The sequence below is a fragment of the Chionomys nivalis genome, chromosome 3, assembly GCF_950005125.1.
Source record: "Chionomys nivalis chromosome 3, mChiNiv1.1, whole genome shotgun sequence".
Classification (NCBI taxonomy): Eukaryota; Metazoa; Chordata; class Mammalia; order Rodentia; family Cricetidae; genus Chionomys; species Chionomys nivalis.
Window position 1 is genome coordinate 94,718,855 of NC_080088.1, and position 18,101 is coordinate 94,736,955.

An 18,101-nucleotide genomic window follows, 5' to 3' on the forward strand; every position below is an offset into this window, starting at 1 on the left:
GGCTCTCCTTTCTGGCAGCGATTTGACCTTTAGAAAACACCGTAACCATCTGGTGTTCAGTTCCCTGTCACACACCATCTCTCTAGGGCTATTGCTGATGTCCTGTGCAGTGGTGCATGGGGACCAGTCACAGTGTGTGGTGGTTATTACACTCACAGATGTGGGTGCACATCATGTGGACAGCTGCCAGCATTTGGGGTATTCCTTGCCTTGACAGCTAGAAAAAAGTGATGGGAGGGGGCCTGAGAGGAACCACTACGAGTGACCCTTAAAAAGAACCATTTAGGCAAATTCTGTGGATCTTTTTATTTGTATGAAAAAGGCCTGGGAAGTTAGAACAGGAAACTGAGTTTCTCAGTTTCTCTGAGTTTCTGATGTGTGATTTTCTGTCCTGGCCATGGGTATCTGTGACCTGTGAGCATCTGACTCTGTGAGTATCAGTGGAAGCTGGGAGTCTTCCCACTAGAAGCAAAGGTGACTCTGAGATGGTCACCCAGACCCGCTCATTTGGCCTTTATGATGGAATATACAGTCTCTTCCTGGGGGTTCTCATGGACAGGCGGGCAGCCTGGTGTTCCTGGGGAGGTCGGGCTTGAGAGGGCAATGGAGGCATACACGATGTTGTTGTCCTGCAGGGGTGGGGACAGGGCATTAGATAGCAGCAGTGCAACTGAGACTCCATAAAGCAGCAGCTGCAGCCTGAGTGTCCCTCCCACACCTCTGACCTTCAACCTTCTGCATCCATCAACACCCCCTTAACTCCTTCAGACCTGAGTCTGAATCGCTTACCTTGGGGTTTTCTTTGGGGTCCATATATGGTCCTAGAGGAAAAGGAACACAGAGTTCTGAAGTCGAGGTGTGGGACAGGAAGGGAGACAGATGGCTGGGAGTTCCAAGTGTGAGGTAAAGACCTTGGTTACATGGGAGGGACAGGGTGAGGGAGGGACAGGGTAAGGGAGGGACAGGGTGAATGAAGGACAGGGTGAGGGAGGGGCAGGGTGAGGGAGGGTCTGGGTGAGGGAGGGACAGGCGAAAACACTGAGGGAATGCTTGTGTAAGTGTGGGGTCTTGGGAAAAGAAGGCAGAGCCAGGTGTGGAACAGGAAGCTGGCAGATTTTACCTTCGGGCTCAACGTTCTCACATTTCTCAGTGTTTTCAATGAGTTCCCTGCATGAGAACAAGATGGACAACAGATTAGAGGCTGGACAAGAAAGAATTAAGACATTAGGTGCTGGGCTGGAGAGATGGCCCAGTTAGTAACGTGCTTGTCACAGAAACATGACATCCTGACTTCAGATCCCAGCAAACAAATAAAGCTGGATGCTGGAGAAACAGACAGGCGGAGAAGTCACTGAAGTTCACAGGCCATCCTGGACTAACAGATGAGCTCTAGATTCAGTGAAAGATCCTGTCTCAAAAGGTAAAGTGAAGGCTGGAGAGATGGTTCAGTTGGCAAAGTCTTTGCCCAAAATGAAGACCCAAATTTAGATCCCTAAAGACCCATGTAAAAAACTTGGGGCACAGCCAGGCAGTGGTGGTACATGCCTTTAAACCCAGCACTCTGTTTGTTTGAGGCCAACCTGGTCTACAAAGGTTGTCCCAGGGCATCCCCGGATGTTTACATGGAGAAATCCCTGTCTCAAAAAAACAAACCAAACCAACATCAAAATATTCTGGGTACAATATGCCTGGAGGGATGGGTAGAGATGGGTGGATCCCTGAAGCTGTTGTCTGGGCAGCCCAGCCAAACTGATGAGCTTCAGTTAGTGAAAGACCTGACTATAAAGGTCTCAAAATAAATATTAAAAGTTGGAGAAACTGAGGAGAGTCACAACATAGACTTTTGGCCTCCACATACATATCCAAGTACACACATAAGCACAACATACATGCAGGAACACAGAATGAAAAGAAACTAAGAAAAACCACTGTTGATCTCTGCCTTTTACACACAGAGCACATGTGCATGTGCACTTCACACACACACACATATACAAAACAAGAACTTGTAATAATACACACAGGACTGAGCATGGTGGTGCATGCTTGTATTCTCAGTGCCTAGGAGGTGGAGACAGGGGAACTCCTGATGTTCATTGGCCAACCAACCAGGTCTGATTGGTGAGTTTCAGACCAGTGTTGATGGAGGAGTGTCATCTGTCTATGTGTTACTTTCATTGGTTAATAAAGAAACTGCCTTGGCCATTTGATAGGACACAAAATTAGGTGGGCGGAGTAGACAGAACAGCATGCTGGAAAGAAGGCAATGAGGCAGATGCTATAGCTCTCCTCTCCAAGATGTACTCAGGTTAAGATCCTTCCTGGTAAGCTACCACTTTGTGGTGCTACACACATTAATAGAAATGGGTTAATCAAGATGTGAGAGTTAGCCAGTAAGAGACTGGAGATATGGGCCAGGTAGTGTTTAAAAGAATACAATTTTTGTGTTGTTATTTCGGGTATAAAACTAGCCATGCAGGAGCTGGGTGGGAACGCAGCCCGTCGCTCACACTACACAGTGTGAGACCCTGTCTCAAACAAGACAAAACAAACACCAACATGCCCATTGTGAGTTGGGCATTGAGGATGGCAGAGACCACTCAAAGGGAACAAGCTTTCCCTTTGTATATGTGTATGCTCGAGTATGTGTGTGCATGCATGTGTGCAGGCACTCATGCACATGCACATGTTTGTGTTCTCAGATGTCATCCACTTTAAATAATTATTTTCATTGCATTTTGCTTATTTGTGTGCATGTGTATATATCTATGTATGGGTATGAGTTTGACCCTGCACACATGTGGAAAACAGAGGACAACTTCTGAGAGCTGTCTTTTTCCTTCCACCTTGTGGATCCCTGAGATGACATCAGGTTGTCAGTCTTAATGGCGTGGCTTTATCCACTAAGCCATTTCACCTGACCCCACTTGGGTTTTGAGTTTTTGTTTTGTTTTGTCTCTGTAGAGGAGTGAGAGGCCATTGGTCAGGTGACCTGGCCAAGGTCTCTCAGCACTAGCTGAAGGCAAGTCATTGTATGAGAAAGCACCTTGCAATGGGCAGGAACAGAGACTAGAATAGAAATAGAAAGGACCAACACTATCCTCTCTCACTACCTTGATTAAAACTAGAAGGCAGAAAAATTTCAGATCTTTTGGGTAGGTGCTCAGGCTAAGGTCATGGAAGAAGGGCCCTGAGATCAGACTGGAGGAAGGGCGTGTGGCCAAAGAAGCCACAGGGAGAAGAAAGAGGGAGGAGCTGGGGATGCAGTGTTTCTCTTAGAGTGCTTGTGTTAATTGACAATGTCCTGGGTTGTATCCCCAGCCCCTCATAAACTGTGTGGTGTGATGCCTGTCATTCCAACAGCTGTGAAATGGAGGTGAAAGGATCAGAAGTTCAAGGTTGCCCTTGGCTTCATAGTCAGTTCAAGGCCAGCCGGGGCTCTCTGAGACCCTTTCTCAGAAAAAACGAAGGCTCAGAGCAGGCCATGTGCAGTGAGAAAAAGAAAAGACAGGAGAGAAGGACAGAGAGGTTGGGAGGTGAAGAAAAAGGGCCAAGAGATGTGGAAGACCTAGAACAAAGGATTCCTGGGGAGCGGGGCTCACTGACCACAGAGAAAGGCAGAGGGAAGATGGGAGAGCTGGTGGAATCCAGGCAGATGTTCAAGGCTGAGAGGAGCCAGAGCCACAGAGAGGAAAGCCTAGGAAATGGAAGGAGAGAAGGAGAAAGACCACATGAGGACTGGGGGTGGGGGCTGTTGTGGAAGGAGACTCCCCGAGACTCTGCTGCACCCCTTGTCAGTGTGTGAAGCTGGTGGCCTTGAAGAGCATGGCGTCATGGAGGACATGGAGGAAGCAGTCAGGATGAGTCAGGGGTGGGGAGATGTGCAGAGCCCTGTGTGCGGTTCTCCATTGTTCTTCTAATGCCATTTGAAGGGGCTGGAGAGATGGCTCAGTGGGCAAGAGCACTGGCTGCTTTTGCAGAGGACAGGATGGCGCTCACCTGGCTGGGGTTTCGGCTTTAGTCCTCTGGCCTGTGGGGGAAGACACAGTGTCAGTGTGACATCCATGCTGATCGTCCTTCTGCCCCTCAGCCGTCCTCTATGTTCAGCTCCTTCAGAGGACAGGGGAGCAAAGAGACCGCCCCAGACAGTGAGGGAAGAGCCTGGACTACCTCTGCTGGGCTGCTGTCCCACACAGCACCCCTCCCTCAAATCCCTGCCAGGTCCAGCCCCTCCCACGCCCCCCCCCACCCCGCACCCCCCACCCCATCTGTCTCCTTGAGTTCCCCCTGATTCTCCACCTGCTTGTCTACTCTGCATTCTCCTGTCTTCCTTTTTGTGCCCTTAGGAACCGCCTCCTCCTGGATTGTATTTACTCTACTGGTCTGTTTGTCTTGGTGCATTCTGTACTGTTTTAATTACTATAGCTTTTTATTGCCAGTTATTTATTATGTGGCAGGGGCTGTGCCACAGTTTGTATGGAGGTAGAGGGCATCTTGCAGGAGTTGGTTCCCTCCATTATCTCGTTCCCAGGAGAGGACACTGAAACTTTTTATCCTCGGAGGGCTACTGTAGCCTTTTTTCTTTATTATTTATTTCATATTGATTTACCTACTGTATTTTTTTGTTTTTAGAATTTTAAAATTTTGTGCATCTGTTTTGGGGTAATGCACATGAGAGCAGAGCCTGTGAATGCAGGAGAGAGCTTCCTATAATCCTAGAAATGGAATTACAGGCGGTTGTAAACTGCCTGATGTGGGTTCTGGGAGCAGAACTCAGGTTCTCTGCAAGAGCAGCCACTGCTCTTAACTGCTGAGCCGTCCCTCCAGCCTCCTATTGCAACTTTGAATAAACTCTGGGATCAGGCAGTGGAGTGCTCCATTATTGGCCCTTTCTTTTCTGTTGTTGTTCATCTCATTTTGTCTTGTTTTGTCTTTGAGAAGGCATCTGAATTGGAGAAGATAAACTGTTTTTGAAAAACTGTCATTGTCATTTAGATGGGAGTTATATTGAATTCAATTTTTGTTGTATAGACATCTTTTTAAAAAATTTTTAATTATTTTTATTGTATGAATGTTTGCTTGCTTGTGTGTCTGTTTGCCACATGTGTGCTTCGTCCCTGTGGCAATCAGAGGAGGGCATCAAATCCCTTGGAACAAGAGTTATAGGAGCCTGTGAGCCATTGTGTGGGTGCTGGGAATCAAACCCCAGTCCTCTGCAAGAGTATCCTGCTATAGAGATTTGCATTGGTATGGATCTTAGTTTACTGAAACAAATTTAAGATCAGTTTTGTTACACGTATATATATTTCTACTATTGATTAAGGTATTGTGATTGTGTAGGTCATTTAAAAATGTAATGTATAATTAAAAATATAGGTTAATAGATAATCATTTATAATAGTCAAACTCATAGTCATGTTAGTTAGACTTTCTAGATGTATACAGATATATTTCAAATCTTTCAGAGACCTTCCTTCAGAATATGGCATTTAAAATGTTTTAAAACTTAAGACTTTTCATGACAGTGATACACATCTGTTCCTAGCAGCACCAAGCTACTTTAAGAGGATGATGGGCATTGAAGAGGCTCCTTATGGATTTGGTTGACCATTTGGCAAGAAACTTCTCTTGCCTGGACTGCTTTATAAACTGGGCATGCAGGACCCACAGAGAAACGACTGCTACACTTGACTAAAGGTGAGACAATCCTTCAAGATTCCTGCATCATGAATGAGTCTGGTAGACATTCTGCAGGACACACACACACACACACACACACACACACACACAAATATGATTGACAAACTGCCAGCATAGGTGGCAATGTCTTTGAAATTTCCTGCTTTGTAAAAGAGTCTGCTAGTTACTATGGGTCTGTAGGCTAAAGATGGATGCTCCAATGATACAGAAGAACTTTGGGTGACTGTTCAAGCACTGAGATGTCTCTGTCATTTCTAGAGTTTTGGAAGTTGCTTACAATGTACTTCCCGCTTACTTAGATAATATTATAACCTTCTGGAATCTTTGACTGAGTTGAAGAATAAATGGTTATAGTTATAGTTTTCCTTAATTATGATAAAAGATAAAATAGATATAAATATTGTAACCGTAATTCTTGCTTGATACCTGTTTTGTTATACGTAATTTCACTATGTTAAAGTTAAAGCCTTCCTTTTTGTTTAAACAAAAAAGGGGAGGTGATGTGGGATTTCCCTCTGTATGCTGTGATTACTGTGAATAAAGAAACAGCTTTGAGCCTATAGCAGAGCAGGGAGGGGCGGAGCAGAGATAGGCAGGGAGGACTGGACTGAAGGCTGGCAGAAAGAAGGGCAGAGTCAGAGAAAAGCAATGGATCCTCCACCTAAGGCCGATGCTGGAACTTTAGATGGTAAGCCACAACGTATAACATGGCGATACACAGAGATGGGTTAGTTTAGGATATGAGTTTTGCCAGAAATATGCTTAAGCTATTGGCCAAACAATATTGAAAATAATGTGGTTTTCTGAGTGGTTATTTCATGGCTGGGTAGGGGGGTTGGGATGAACAAGCAACTCTTCCCCCAACAGTATCCAGTGTTCTTAAACACTGAGCCATCTCTCCAACCACCTAAAATAGACATCTTAATTAATTTTTCCATTTTCAGAATGAGATGTTTCCTACTCACCCACTTCCCCTATCATTCAACAACATCACTGTTATTATTCAGGCATCTGTACTGGCCCCTGAGGTTCAGACCGGATATGTTCCCAGTGCAACCACTAACAGCACCTCCTGTGTGCATTTGCTAAGCTTCTGTTTAAAAAGTGGGCCTTGCCCACCTTCCGTCTCTTCCTTTCTCTCTCTCTTTCTGCTCCTCTGCCCTGCTCTCTGTCTCCCTCTGTCGCTCTCTCTCGGCCTCTCTCTTCTCTGCTGCTGCTCCTGTTCCAGAAGCTGGTCTCCCTTTGCCCATCCCTGTGCCTCTGTTATTAGAGGCTCAGGGATCTGACTTACAAGGTTCCTTCCTGTCATCTCCTGCCTCCTCTGCCATCACCACACTACTCATGGGATACCCGACATGGTATCCCTTTCCTGGAAGGCCAGAGAGTGTCCTACATGACTCCCAGCAATTTCCTAACTATTCTGTTGAAGGGAGAGGGGTTGAGATAAATTCTCATGGAGTCAAGATCCTCCTGCCCCCGCCCCAGGTGCACAGACTGAGGTGTCACCGCAGTGGCTGTCATTGTTTTTATTTTGAATTGTGTTATATTTATTTATTCACCATGTGTGTGAGTGTGCACAGGTCACGGCATGCATGTGTCAGAGGACAACAAAGAGGACCCAGTTATTTCCTTCGGCCCTGTGTGTTCTAGCATTTCCAATGTCTTGACCTCCTGAGCCATTTCACTGCCTCTGGCTGTCATTATTTATTCTTTGACACTGTATGCAATTTTTCTTTCTCTGAGAACTCCTCTACCATTCTGTCTCTACCCTGACCATGTCTGCCAACACCACAGCTCATTCTAAAATGAACAATCAGCCCTTGGGACGCCTCCCCCATCACCCACAGTTACAGGGAAACTGGATGTTCATCTACTTAGGATCCTCCAGTTTCAAGACAGACTTTGGGAAGTGGAGCAATCAATACAGCTGAGCTGAGGCAACTTCCAGTCCCTTCTACTTTCCCCTCCCCTGGCTTCCTCCTGGGCAGGCCCTTTCTCCTCTAATGACGAAATGGCTGAGTCAACAGAGAACTGATTTTGTGACTGGACTGTGAGGTTCACAGACTGAACCGTCAGAGGCCTCACTTGGGGAACCGGCTTAAAGCAGATTCCCAGTGGGGTTAGCAGTGCAGGCCTGCAGTCAACCAAACTGAAACAACAGCAACAAAAGACCCCAGCTACTCTAAGCAAAAGCCTCAGAGCCTGACTCTGGACTCAAGAGGAGGCCATCAGGGATCTGCCCTGGGGAGGCCAGAAGCCACACTTAGCTTCTCAAAAGCTGTCCACCTTGCTGTTTTTAAAGACAGGGTCTCTCACTGGGACCCAACGCTCAGCAATTAGGCTAGTGTGACTAGTCATCAGCCTCGGGGATGATCTTGATCCCCTGCTCAGCACTGGGACTACCAGGATTGTGGTGATGGATCCTCAAGCTTGTGTGGCAAGCACTTTACTGACTGAGCCATCACCTGAGCCCTAGGATCTGAGCTGTCAACAATCCCCTTTGACGATTCTGGTGCAGATTGTCCTGTGGAAACACTCAGGGAGTGTGATGGGGTTGCAGTCTGGACCACTTACCTTTCCTTCTCTTCCACCTGAGGAACACCATCAATCTCAAAACCCCAGCCAGGAGTACAGCAGCAGCCACCGCCACCCCAACTCTGGTTCCCAGATCCAGGGTCTGATTCCCGCTCATCTGGCCTTCAGAAGTTGCAGTGGTGGGGCTTGGAGAGGTGGTCCTGGGGACTGGGAAGAGATAAAGGAAGTCAGCATGAACTTCCCCAGTAGGAGTGAAGATTCTAGAGAAGCCTCTGCAGCACTCTTTGCCGTCAGACACTGAAGCAATGGATTCCAAGGAACTGGAGACACCCAAGGAGTCTCAAGCTGGGAGAAGGAAAAGGCAAAGCTTGGAGCCAGCCAGTAAAGAACTGATCTCCCAGAAAGAGAGTTCACACAGTTCTGACAACTCCTCAGATCACCTTGCAGGAGAGACTGGAGACAGAGGATGATGGCTTATTGTGGGCGGGGCCACACTGGAATTGGGACTGCTTAGCTGTGCCTATGTCTTGATTTCTGTTTAGGCCTAAACCTCAGGTCACGATGTGTCAAATCCCAAATATGGAGCTGGTGGTTGTCACTGGACCTCCCTGTTCCTCTTCACAATCTGGTCAAGTTGAGTGCTGGAAGCCATGACATTATACAGTAATTACTCAGTCATCTTTTCAGGAGCGACTTATCAGAACCAAGGGATCTGCTAAAATCTAAACCCAAAGGCAAGGCTTTTGGCGTTCTTGCTTTGTGAACAAAATGACTGTCCTTTGCTGTTGATTTTTCACTGTAGTTGGCTTCCCTCCCGTTACATATTTGGGAATGAATTCCCTAGTTTTGAACAGTTTCCCACTGCCAGGCCTGTTTCTCTCTCCTTCTGCAATCTGCCTTCCTGCAATTATCTTTATCAGCAGGCATTTGGTCAGGGCTTAGGGTCCAGGCACAGAGCATCACCTGCCCAAGCTGCTGCTCTGGTTTTACTCCACATAAGAGATTCTTAACTCCTACGCTCAACTTCACCTCGGTTCACTGATGACTTTAGTTCAGGACTCTCAAGGGCAGCTGGAGAAATAATTAACTGCAACCCAGGGAAAGACCCACAACACCAGGATCAGAACGACTGATAATAGCATAGCCCAGAAGCGATAATTTAGAGGCCTGGTTGTCTTCTCGGTTTAGAACAGTGAGTCTAACTCCAGACCTAGACCATAGAAACTGTAGCCTCTGGTGTGTTGCTATCTGATCAAGAGCCATCAGCTTCTCCCTGACTGTTTACGTAGGTTACCTAGTATCCCCTATGCCTGCTGGGAGAAAAGAAGTGGCATGCTGATTTTAACAATCCCTGCCCTGTCCATAATTTTACTGAAATAAACATTTTAGCTCTTTTATCTACCACCTAAAAATGTAGAGTAGCTCAGTAACCTTCCCCTCTAGAATCTCTGATAATTTAGTTCCTTTCTTAACTACCTTTCTCCATTAAGGAGTTCATAGATGGGTGTGTGTGTGTGTGTGTGTGTGTGTGTGTGTGTGTGTGTGTGAAAACCCTTATCTGACTTTCTATGGGGCAAAAGACTTCTGGCCCTGGAACCTGCCAGGGCTGGGGAATTGCTGGTTTTAAGGGTATATGTGACTGGGAACGTATGTAAGGGGTAGAACTGAGAACAGTGTAGAACAAGGAACATGGAGAACAAGAGGAACAATGAGAAATGATGGACTGAAGAGAGAATAAAGAATCACAGACAGATGGAAGCTGTTGGGAGTAGACTTCTTTCCACTCAGATGTTTGCCTTCAGATTTTTAGCCCCCCTTTAGCTCATTCTGACATCTTTAATTGAACCCCGAATGGGAAAGTCTTAAGGGCAAGAACTTTAAGGCTTCCTAAGCTGAGAACACCTCTTTCCTCTGCTTTTCACTGTGACCTATCTCTCTAATTGTCCTGTCGAGGACAGGGGGCCAAGCCTGGCTTGTTAGAGCTGCCAGGGCCCAGGCTCAAACCCTACACTCAAGTAACAAGTGGGTTGTTCTTCAATGAAGAAATGGACAGACGGACATGGGTATCCTGTCCTTTGGGGTTGTGGGATGGGGAACAGCTCTCAGAAGCTCACACAGGAATAAGGGAACAGATGCTGAGGCTGAGAATTGGGTGAGCAATGACAACTCTACTTCCTGGTAGGAACGTCCTCAGACGCTCATGTCATCCCTTACAAAGAGCAATCTCTAAGTCACACAGATCCAAACAGTCATTTTCTAGTAAAGTCCTTGTTAGAACAGAAGTAGCCTGCCAGGGTGGACAAGGCTGCTCCTTAGATGTGAGTTATTGAACAAATTCTCAGTGCCAGGCATGCCTTGCCTCCCTATGCGTTATCAGTAAGTGAGGTTCAGAGCCCCCAATCCCACACAGACTATTGCCATTGCTCTTGGTTGCCCACCACAGCTACATGGTAAGAACCTATTACAGAAGACGCTGCTCACTTTTGATGTAGATTTTAAAACACAATGTAAATTGTATGACTTATATAAATAAGCAAATGCTACTAAAAATCTTTTGCCATTTTTATGTATGTATATAGTATGTGTGTGAGTGTACATACACTCACCTACTCACATGCATGCACATGGATGCACACACACACACACACGGAGGATAGAGATGTGCACCTGAATATGCATGTGGGGGCAGAAGAGGCTTCTGTGTCCTCTTGTAACAATCTCCATCTCTTCCTCAGGGACAGCATCTCTCTGTGAAATGGGGGCTCAAGTATCAGCTAGACTGAAAGCCAACAAACTCTGCAATCCTCCTGCCTCCACCTCCTTGGTGTCACATCAATGCAGGGACACCCAGCTCCCTCCATGGGTGATGGGATTTGAACTTTGGTCCTCACAATCACAAAGCCAATGCTCTTAGCCACTCTTAACATTTATTTATAGATGGAGTCCATGTAGTTCAGACTGGCCTTGAACTTGCTGTGTAGCTAATGACCTTAGATTCCTGATCTCTTCACCTCCACCTTCCACTGGGATCACAGGTTTGCACCACCCCACTTAAAAGATCACTTTAAAACTGACTGGGTGGAGCACACCTTAAACCCCAGCATTCGAGAGGCAGAGACCGGCCCATCTCTGTGAGTTCAAGGCCCATTTAGTCCTCATAGCAAGTTCTTGGCCAGCCAGGGCTACATAATAAGACCCTGCCTCAGGTATAAATGTATGTAATGTATGATATATCATTTGAACTCTGAAATATGCGGTCCAGTGGTTTACACCGCATCCATTTTGCAGAGCAGCCACCACCACTATTCATTCCCAGCCTTTTTTATATAACGAATTTCCTTTGTTGTCCTAGTTTTGGCAGGGAGTGTAGGCAAACGTGTGTATACATATGTGTGTGTATCTTTACACATATATCTATAAATATATATTACCTTCTTTCCCAGATTGTCCCAAAAGAACAAAACAGAAAACAAAGTTGTTGGAGGTGTCGGGTTGAGTAATGGCTGAGAGGGAAGGAGTCTCATCGGCCACTGTCATGGATAAGGTTAGAGTCACTAAGGAAGTGTAGTCCCGAGAGGAGAAAAGGCAGGTCAGCAACTGCGGAGATGGCTCAGTCCAGAAAGCACTTGCCCTGTGCTCTGGTTAGTTATTGTGTCAATGTGACAAAGCTGTAGTTATCTGGGAAGGGGACCTCAGCTGAGAAAATGCTTCCATCAGATTGCCCATAGGCAAGTCTATAGGACATTTTCTTGATTTGATTGATGTGGGAGGGCACAGCTCACTGTGGGTGGTGCCATGTGTGGGCTGGTGGTCCTGGATGCTCTATAATCAAAGCAGGTTGAGAAAGCACAGAAAGCAAACCAGTAAGCAGCCCTCCTCCATGGCTTCTGCATCAGTTCCTCTTCCAGGTTCCTGCCTGGGATTCCTGCCCAGCCTTCTCCAGATGATGGAATGTGGTAGGAGCGTGTAAGCCACAATGAACCTTTTCCTCCCCAGTGCTTTGGTCACGGTGTTTATCACAGCAATAGAAACTCCTACTTGGACACCTCTGAAGCACAAAGACCTGAGTTACATCCCCAGGGTCCTATGCCTGTCGCCATGTAATCCCAGCACTGCAGAGGGAAGATGGGCCCTGGGGCTCACTGCCAGCTGGCCTAGCCCACTTGGTGAGTTCCAGGCCAGAGAAAGGCACCCCTCCATAAAATAGGAGGGAAGAAAGATAAAAGAAAGAGAGAAAAAAGAAAAAAAGAAAGAAAGAAAGAAAGAAAGAAAGAAAGAAAGAAAAAAAGAAAGAGAAAGAAAGACTTGAAAGGCATGATGTGCCCAGGGAAAGGCTTCCGAGGTTGCTACCTGGCCTCCACATGTATGTCCACACAGACACATGCATGTAAATATGTAACCACACTGACAAGCACATACACATAAATTAAAAAATTAATAAAAATAAAGAATCAGACTTAATATTATAAAACACCCGCTGTGACTTTTGGTCCCTCAGAACCCACATAAAAATCCAGATGTGGTGAGCATCTGCAACTGCAGTCCTGCTTTGGGGAGACAGGACCAGAGATGGGAGAATCACTGGGAGGCTGTCTGGGCAGCCATATTGCACTCCATGGTGAGGAAACACAAGAGGGAGAGACCCTGTGTCAAAGCAAGTTGGAAGGAGAGAGCCGATTCCCAAAAGTCCTCTGACCCTGCCACTGAGACACCCACGTGCCTGTGCACACACAAATAGGAAGAACAACTAAAAATGGAGACACAGTGGAACAGGATGGGATAGACAGGCCAGAAACGCATGTTGTTCTACAAGAGAATCTAAAAACCAGATCCGGGTTTGCACCAGGTCCTCTGAGTATACGTTGTGGCTGCTAGTTTGGAGTTTTTGTGTACTCCTAACAGTGGGAGTGGGTGTGTCTCTGACTCTTTACCAGCTCTTGGGACTCTTTTCCTCCTATTGGGTTGCCTTGTCCCAGTCTATCACGATAGAAGGTCTTTTGTCTCGTCTTGTTGTATAATGTATTGCCCTGTTCGGTTGTTGCCTCTTGGAGGTCTGCTCTTTTCTGAAGAGGAAACAGAGGGGGTGGATCTGGGGGAGAGGGAAGATGGAAGATGTGGGGGATGGAAGAAGAGAAGGGAGGAGAAACTGTGGTTGAGATGTATTGTGTGAGAGAAGAATCTTTATTCATTCAGAGAGAGAGAGAGAGGGAGAAAGAGAGACAGAGTGGTCACAGGGATCTTTTTGCTTAGACATGAAAGACAAAAATTGCAAAGGAAAGTATTATTGAATTTGGCTGCAGAAATGAAAATAATAAACCAACCACAGGGTTCTTTATCAATACTCGTTGCAAGTATTTCTCTGGTTGTGATTTCTTTGCAGTAAATGAGGGAATTTTGGTCATATAAACACAATTTTTTTGGGGTCTGTGGATGTAGCTCAGTCGGTAGAAGGCTTGCCTAGCATGTGTGAGGCCCTGAGTCCCATCTCAGGCACTGCACACAGGAGTGGTGACACACCCTTGTGATCCCAGCACTTGGGAAATGGAGGCTGGAGGGTCAGGAGTTCAAGGTCATCCTTAGCTATATAGCTAGTTTGAGGCCAGTCTGGGCTACATGAGACTCTGTCTTAAAAGATGGAAAGAAAAAATGTCTTTTTATCATTAATTTTAACATTTTAAAAACAATGGGCAGAAATATTCAGTTAATAAATTAGTTTTAAAAATACTGATGAAGAACCCATGGTGGCCATGAGGTGTAACTCAATGGCGGAGCCCTGGTTTAGCATGCAAGTGGCCTCAGGGATCATCTGAAGAAACCATGATAAAGAAGAAACCATGGTGTGTCTGACTGAAGCAGAGACAGGCATGGCTGCCTTAAATTGAGATTTCTACCAAGCACCTACAGATTATCTCGAGGGCCAGGAGAAATTAGGAAAGGAGGAAGAGGGAGGAGGCTGAGAAGAACAGAGATCTCAGAAAAGGACATTTAGGGAAACGTGTAGGAGGCACAGGAAATGCAGACGTAAGGCGGCCTGGCCAGTTCTTGCTGTGGACTTTATTTTGAGCCAGCACAGGGGTTAAGATGAGGAGTGGTTGGCCAGGGAGAGGCAGGTGGGCCTAACCTGGAAGGGGCAACCCTATTTATCACTGTACCCTGAGAACTGGCAATGCAATTAATGGAAAGTGATTATTATTTGGCTATTAATTTTATATTTTATCTTCAAAAAATTACTTTTTATTAAATTTTTGCACACACATAATGGTGCATGAGTAAGTATGGGCTGTGGACTTTATCCTGAATCAGCACAGGTGTTAAAATGAGGCAGTGATTGGCCAGGGGGAGGCAGGTGGGTCTAACCTGGAAGGGAGAAAGCCATTTATCACTAGCACTGCTGAGAATTGGCAATGAAGTTAATGATAACTGATTATAATTTGGCTGTTAATTTTATATTAAATTTTGTAAATACTTGCTTTTTATTAAATTTTTGCACACCTATATTCGTGCATGTGTGTATGTGGGGGGGGGGAGAGCGAGAGCGAACAAAAGAGAGAGAGCCAGAGATTAACCTTAGTTGTTCCTTCTTCAGATATCATACACCTTGTTTGTAATTTGGGCCATGTGAGTCCCTGTAACCACAACACCATGGGAGATGGGGACAAGAGGATCAATGCAGCTTCATAGCCCTTCAGCCTAGCCCAGAACAGTGAGCTCCAAGTTCAGTGAGAGACCCTGCCTCAAGGGAATAAAGTCGGTCTTACTAGAGGAGGATTCCCAGTGCCGCACTCTGGTTTTCTCAAGCACAAAAATGGGGTATATGTACACACACACACACACTTACACATACACACACTTACACACACATACACATATGCTTATATTATATATACATGCTCCACAAAATTGAGATAGAAGGGAGGCAAACAATAGAGTGAACTCCAGCAGAGACCATGTGTCTATAGTTGAGAGACTCTTGGAGGTAAAGGGTCCTTTCAGGATCTGTTAGTCACTAGCATGACCTTGGGCAGGAGTCTCCACATCAGTGGTGGTGCATGGTCGGTGCAATCCCCACACGGTGACTCAGCTGGACCTGAGTGCACTCTGTGTGGAAGCTGAAGCCACAGCTGCCACAGAGGATGTGAAGCCACCCGAAGACCTGATCATGGTGAGAACGTGAGGGTCTATGTTTGAAAGATGGGGGATGCTGAGCAAGGAGGGAGAAGAGGGCACTGAGGGAGGGCATAAAGAAACAGGGGCAGGGAGAGGTGAGGGCTGTGTCTTAGAGACAGGTGAAGTAGGGGGACCCAGAGGAAGAGGGGTGTACATGGGGACCAGAGGCACCCTCTGTGGACGGCATGAGATATGGTGTAAACCAGGAACTAATAGAGACCCTGGCACAGCACCAAGTGGGGACTGCTTCATTCTGGAGAAGCCAGACACACATGGATTTCTGACAATGAGGGTGGGGGTGGGCAGGGCAGTAGTGCAGTTGGGAGAAAGGAGCAGGAGACAGGGGCATCTGGGAAGAGCTGAGGCCTGGGAGTGGGGTGGGATCTGAGGGCACAATAAGAAGCCAGTTCAGAGACAGCAGCTAAGGCTTGTGGATGGTTATGGAGAAGAGGAAAGGCGAAGTTGGCAGAGGTCTGAGCAGGGCATTGAACACATGAGAGGAACCCGTGAAAAGAATCAGAGGCATAAGATCTCTAGTAGCATCTATGGTATAAAGAATCCAGGACCACCAAGGCCTGACCTAGGATGCACTCACTAGGGGTGATGCTGAGGATGGTACCAGGAATCGACTGAAAGAACTCCTCCTTTAGTTTTCTTGCTTTCAGATGAACTCGGCAGAAGTACACTGCCGGTCCTTCTTCAAGTCCAGGATTCTGAGGACTCCGGATGTCTGAGGCTGTGTCCAGTTCAGGACGAGCCGATTCTTGAAATGCTCATGTATGAAACCCGAGGAAGAGTTGTAGATCAATTCTCCATGGAAGTGCTTCCATCTCCAGAGAATCCTCATCTGTAGATCCTTTGGTGATTTCCAGGGATAGTAGAAGGAGAAGGGAATCTCGATGGAGCTGCCTTGGACACCAGAGAGCCGTGCTGGTTGGTTGACCCCAAATTCATTTACTCTGTTGGATCCTGCTGAATTCCCTGGGAAAATGGGAGAGAATATGAAGTCTGCAGGGACTGGAAAGCATAGCCCAGAGCTTCCTGGGTCTTCATCCACAGGGCAGGACTATCCCTAGGTTCCACTTCCAATGTGACAGGACAGACTAGGAAAGGTTGTTGGGTTGGACCTACTCAGAGGGATAAGCTCTCTCATGGGGCACAGAGACAGGCTAGCTCCTCTAGCAGTCAGCTGTCCACATGGCAGCCCACTCTTCCCAGCCCAACTGGCCCCTTCTGTGGTTAAGACAGAGTACAGAATAGCAAGGTCCCCACCACTCACCAGGTGGTAGACTTGTTGCTTGCAGCAGCAGAAACAGGATCCAAGCCATGGTCCAATTACCTCTCCAAAATGAGACCAGCAGAGCCATCAGGCAGGGGAACAGACCCTGTGGAGGGACCCTGGGTTGCTCAGGAGTCAGGAGAGAATCAGAGTAAAGGGATCCACATCCTCCGGGCCTACCCATGTGGAGGACAGTGTGGGCAGGACCTCCCCATCTCCACCCCCTTGTGGCCAGCAACTTCCTTTATCATTCTGGATCCCCGCCCCATGTTGCAAAAGATCCTCCCTTGTGGTCATTGACAGGATGGCCATGCCCTTGAGCTCAGCCCCCATTTTCTTTCTGGAAGATACAGCCTTGACCTCTGCATGCCGGGCTCTCCTCTCTTCCACCCTGACCTCCTGTCTCATCCAGTCTTTCCCATTCCCTATGCAGCCTGCAATCACTGTTTCCTCAGCTCCCATTTCCTCCACTCCGGCCCTCCCCTCAGCCTGTTTCTCACTGTGTCTCCCTCATGCTGTCTGTCTCTCCCTCCCTCCCTCCCTCCCTCCCTCCCTCCCTCCCTCCCTCCCTCCCTCCCTCTGTCTCTCTCTCTCTGTCTCTCTCTGTATAATAATCACAGTGAAGGAATTGATAATTTTCTGCTCACCAGACACAATGAGGAAGGAGGTGATGAGGAAACACATTCAGTCCCAGCCCTAGCTTGGTGCCCCCACCATCGTCTGCTCTTTGCACTCTTGCTGCCTGTCAGGGACTCCTCACAGCGGCCCTGGAAAACTAAGGCCCAGTGGACACTCTCGCCCTGGTGCTGGCTGCTGCCAAGTCTGTAACTTCTCTGTGCTTCCAGGTAAGCTATAGACTTATCTCCCTCACCTCGACAGTGACTCCAGAGCTACTCCAGTTTCTGAAGGAACCTTTTTGCTTCCTGCCACCCTTAACACACACTCAGAAGAGGAAACCAAGGGTCAGAGAAGCCCTGGCACATGTCACATGACTGCCACAGGGCAGGTGACTGGACTTCAGTCCAACTGAGTTCTTGTAGTCTCACTCTCCACACTGACTTTCAGCTGCTCTGTGCAGCCTCTGAACTCCCCTCAAAGGCCAAGGAACTTCTGCTGGGCTCCAGGGAGGCTGTTCCCACAGAACACTTCAGTGATTCTTTCTAGCTGTGGCTGTTCTAGAACCTTCTTTGAATGCAGTGGGCAAAAAGCAGCAATGTGTCAGTCATGACATATTGCCTGGGACATCTCTGAGAGTGGACACAGCTGGTCTGTGAATAGAGTCGAGTCGTGAGATGTGCGGGCAGTGGCTGTGGTGTCCAAAGGGCTGGTTCTGAAAGAGGTCATCCCACCCTTCCCCATGACAAGGTGCCATCAGTTTCCTGAAGGGCAGGAAGATGTGATTGTACCAGAAGAAAAGGCA

General features: G+C 47.2%; 1 pseudogene; it reads right to left on the reverse strand.

The window, feature by feature from the left end:
• Positions 1–331: 331 nt before the first annotated feature.
• On the reverse strand, positions 332–16,769 carry LOC130871256 (paired immunoglobulin-like type 2 receptor alpha; annotated as a pseudogene).
• Positions 16,770–18,101: the final 1,332 nt, after the last annotated feature.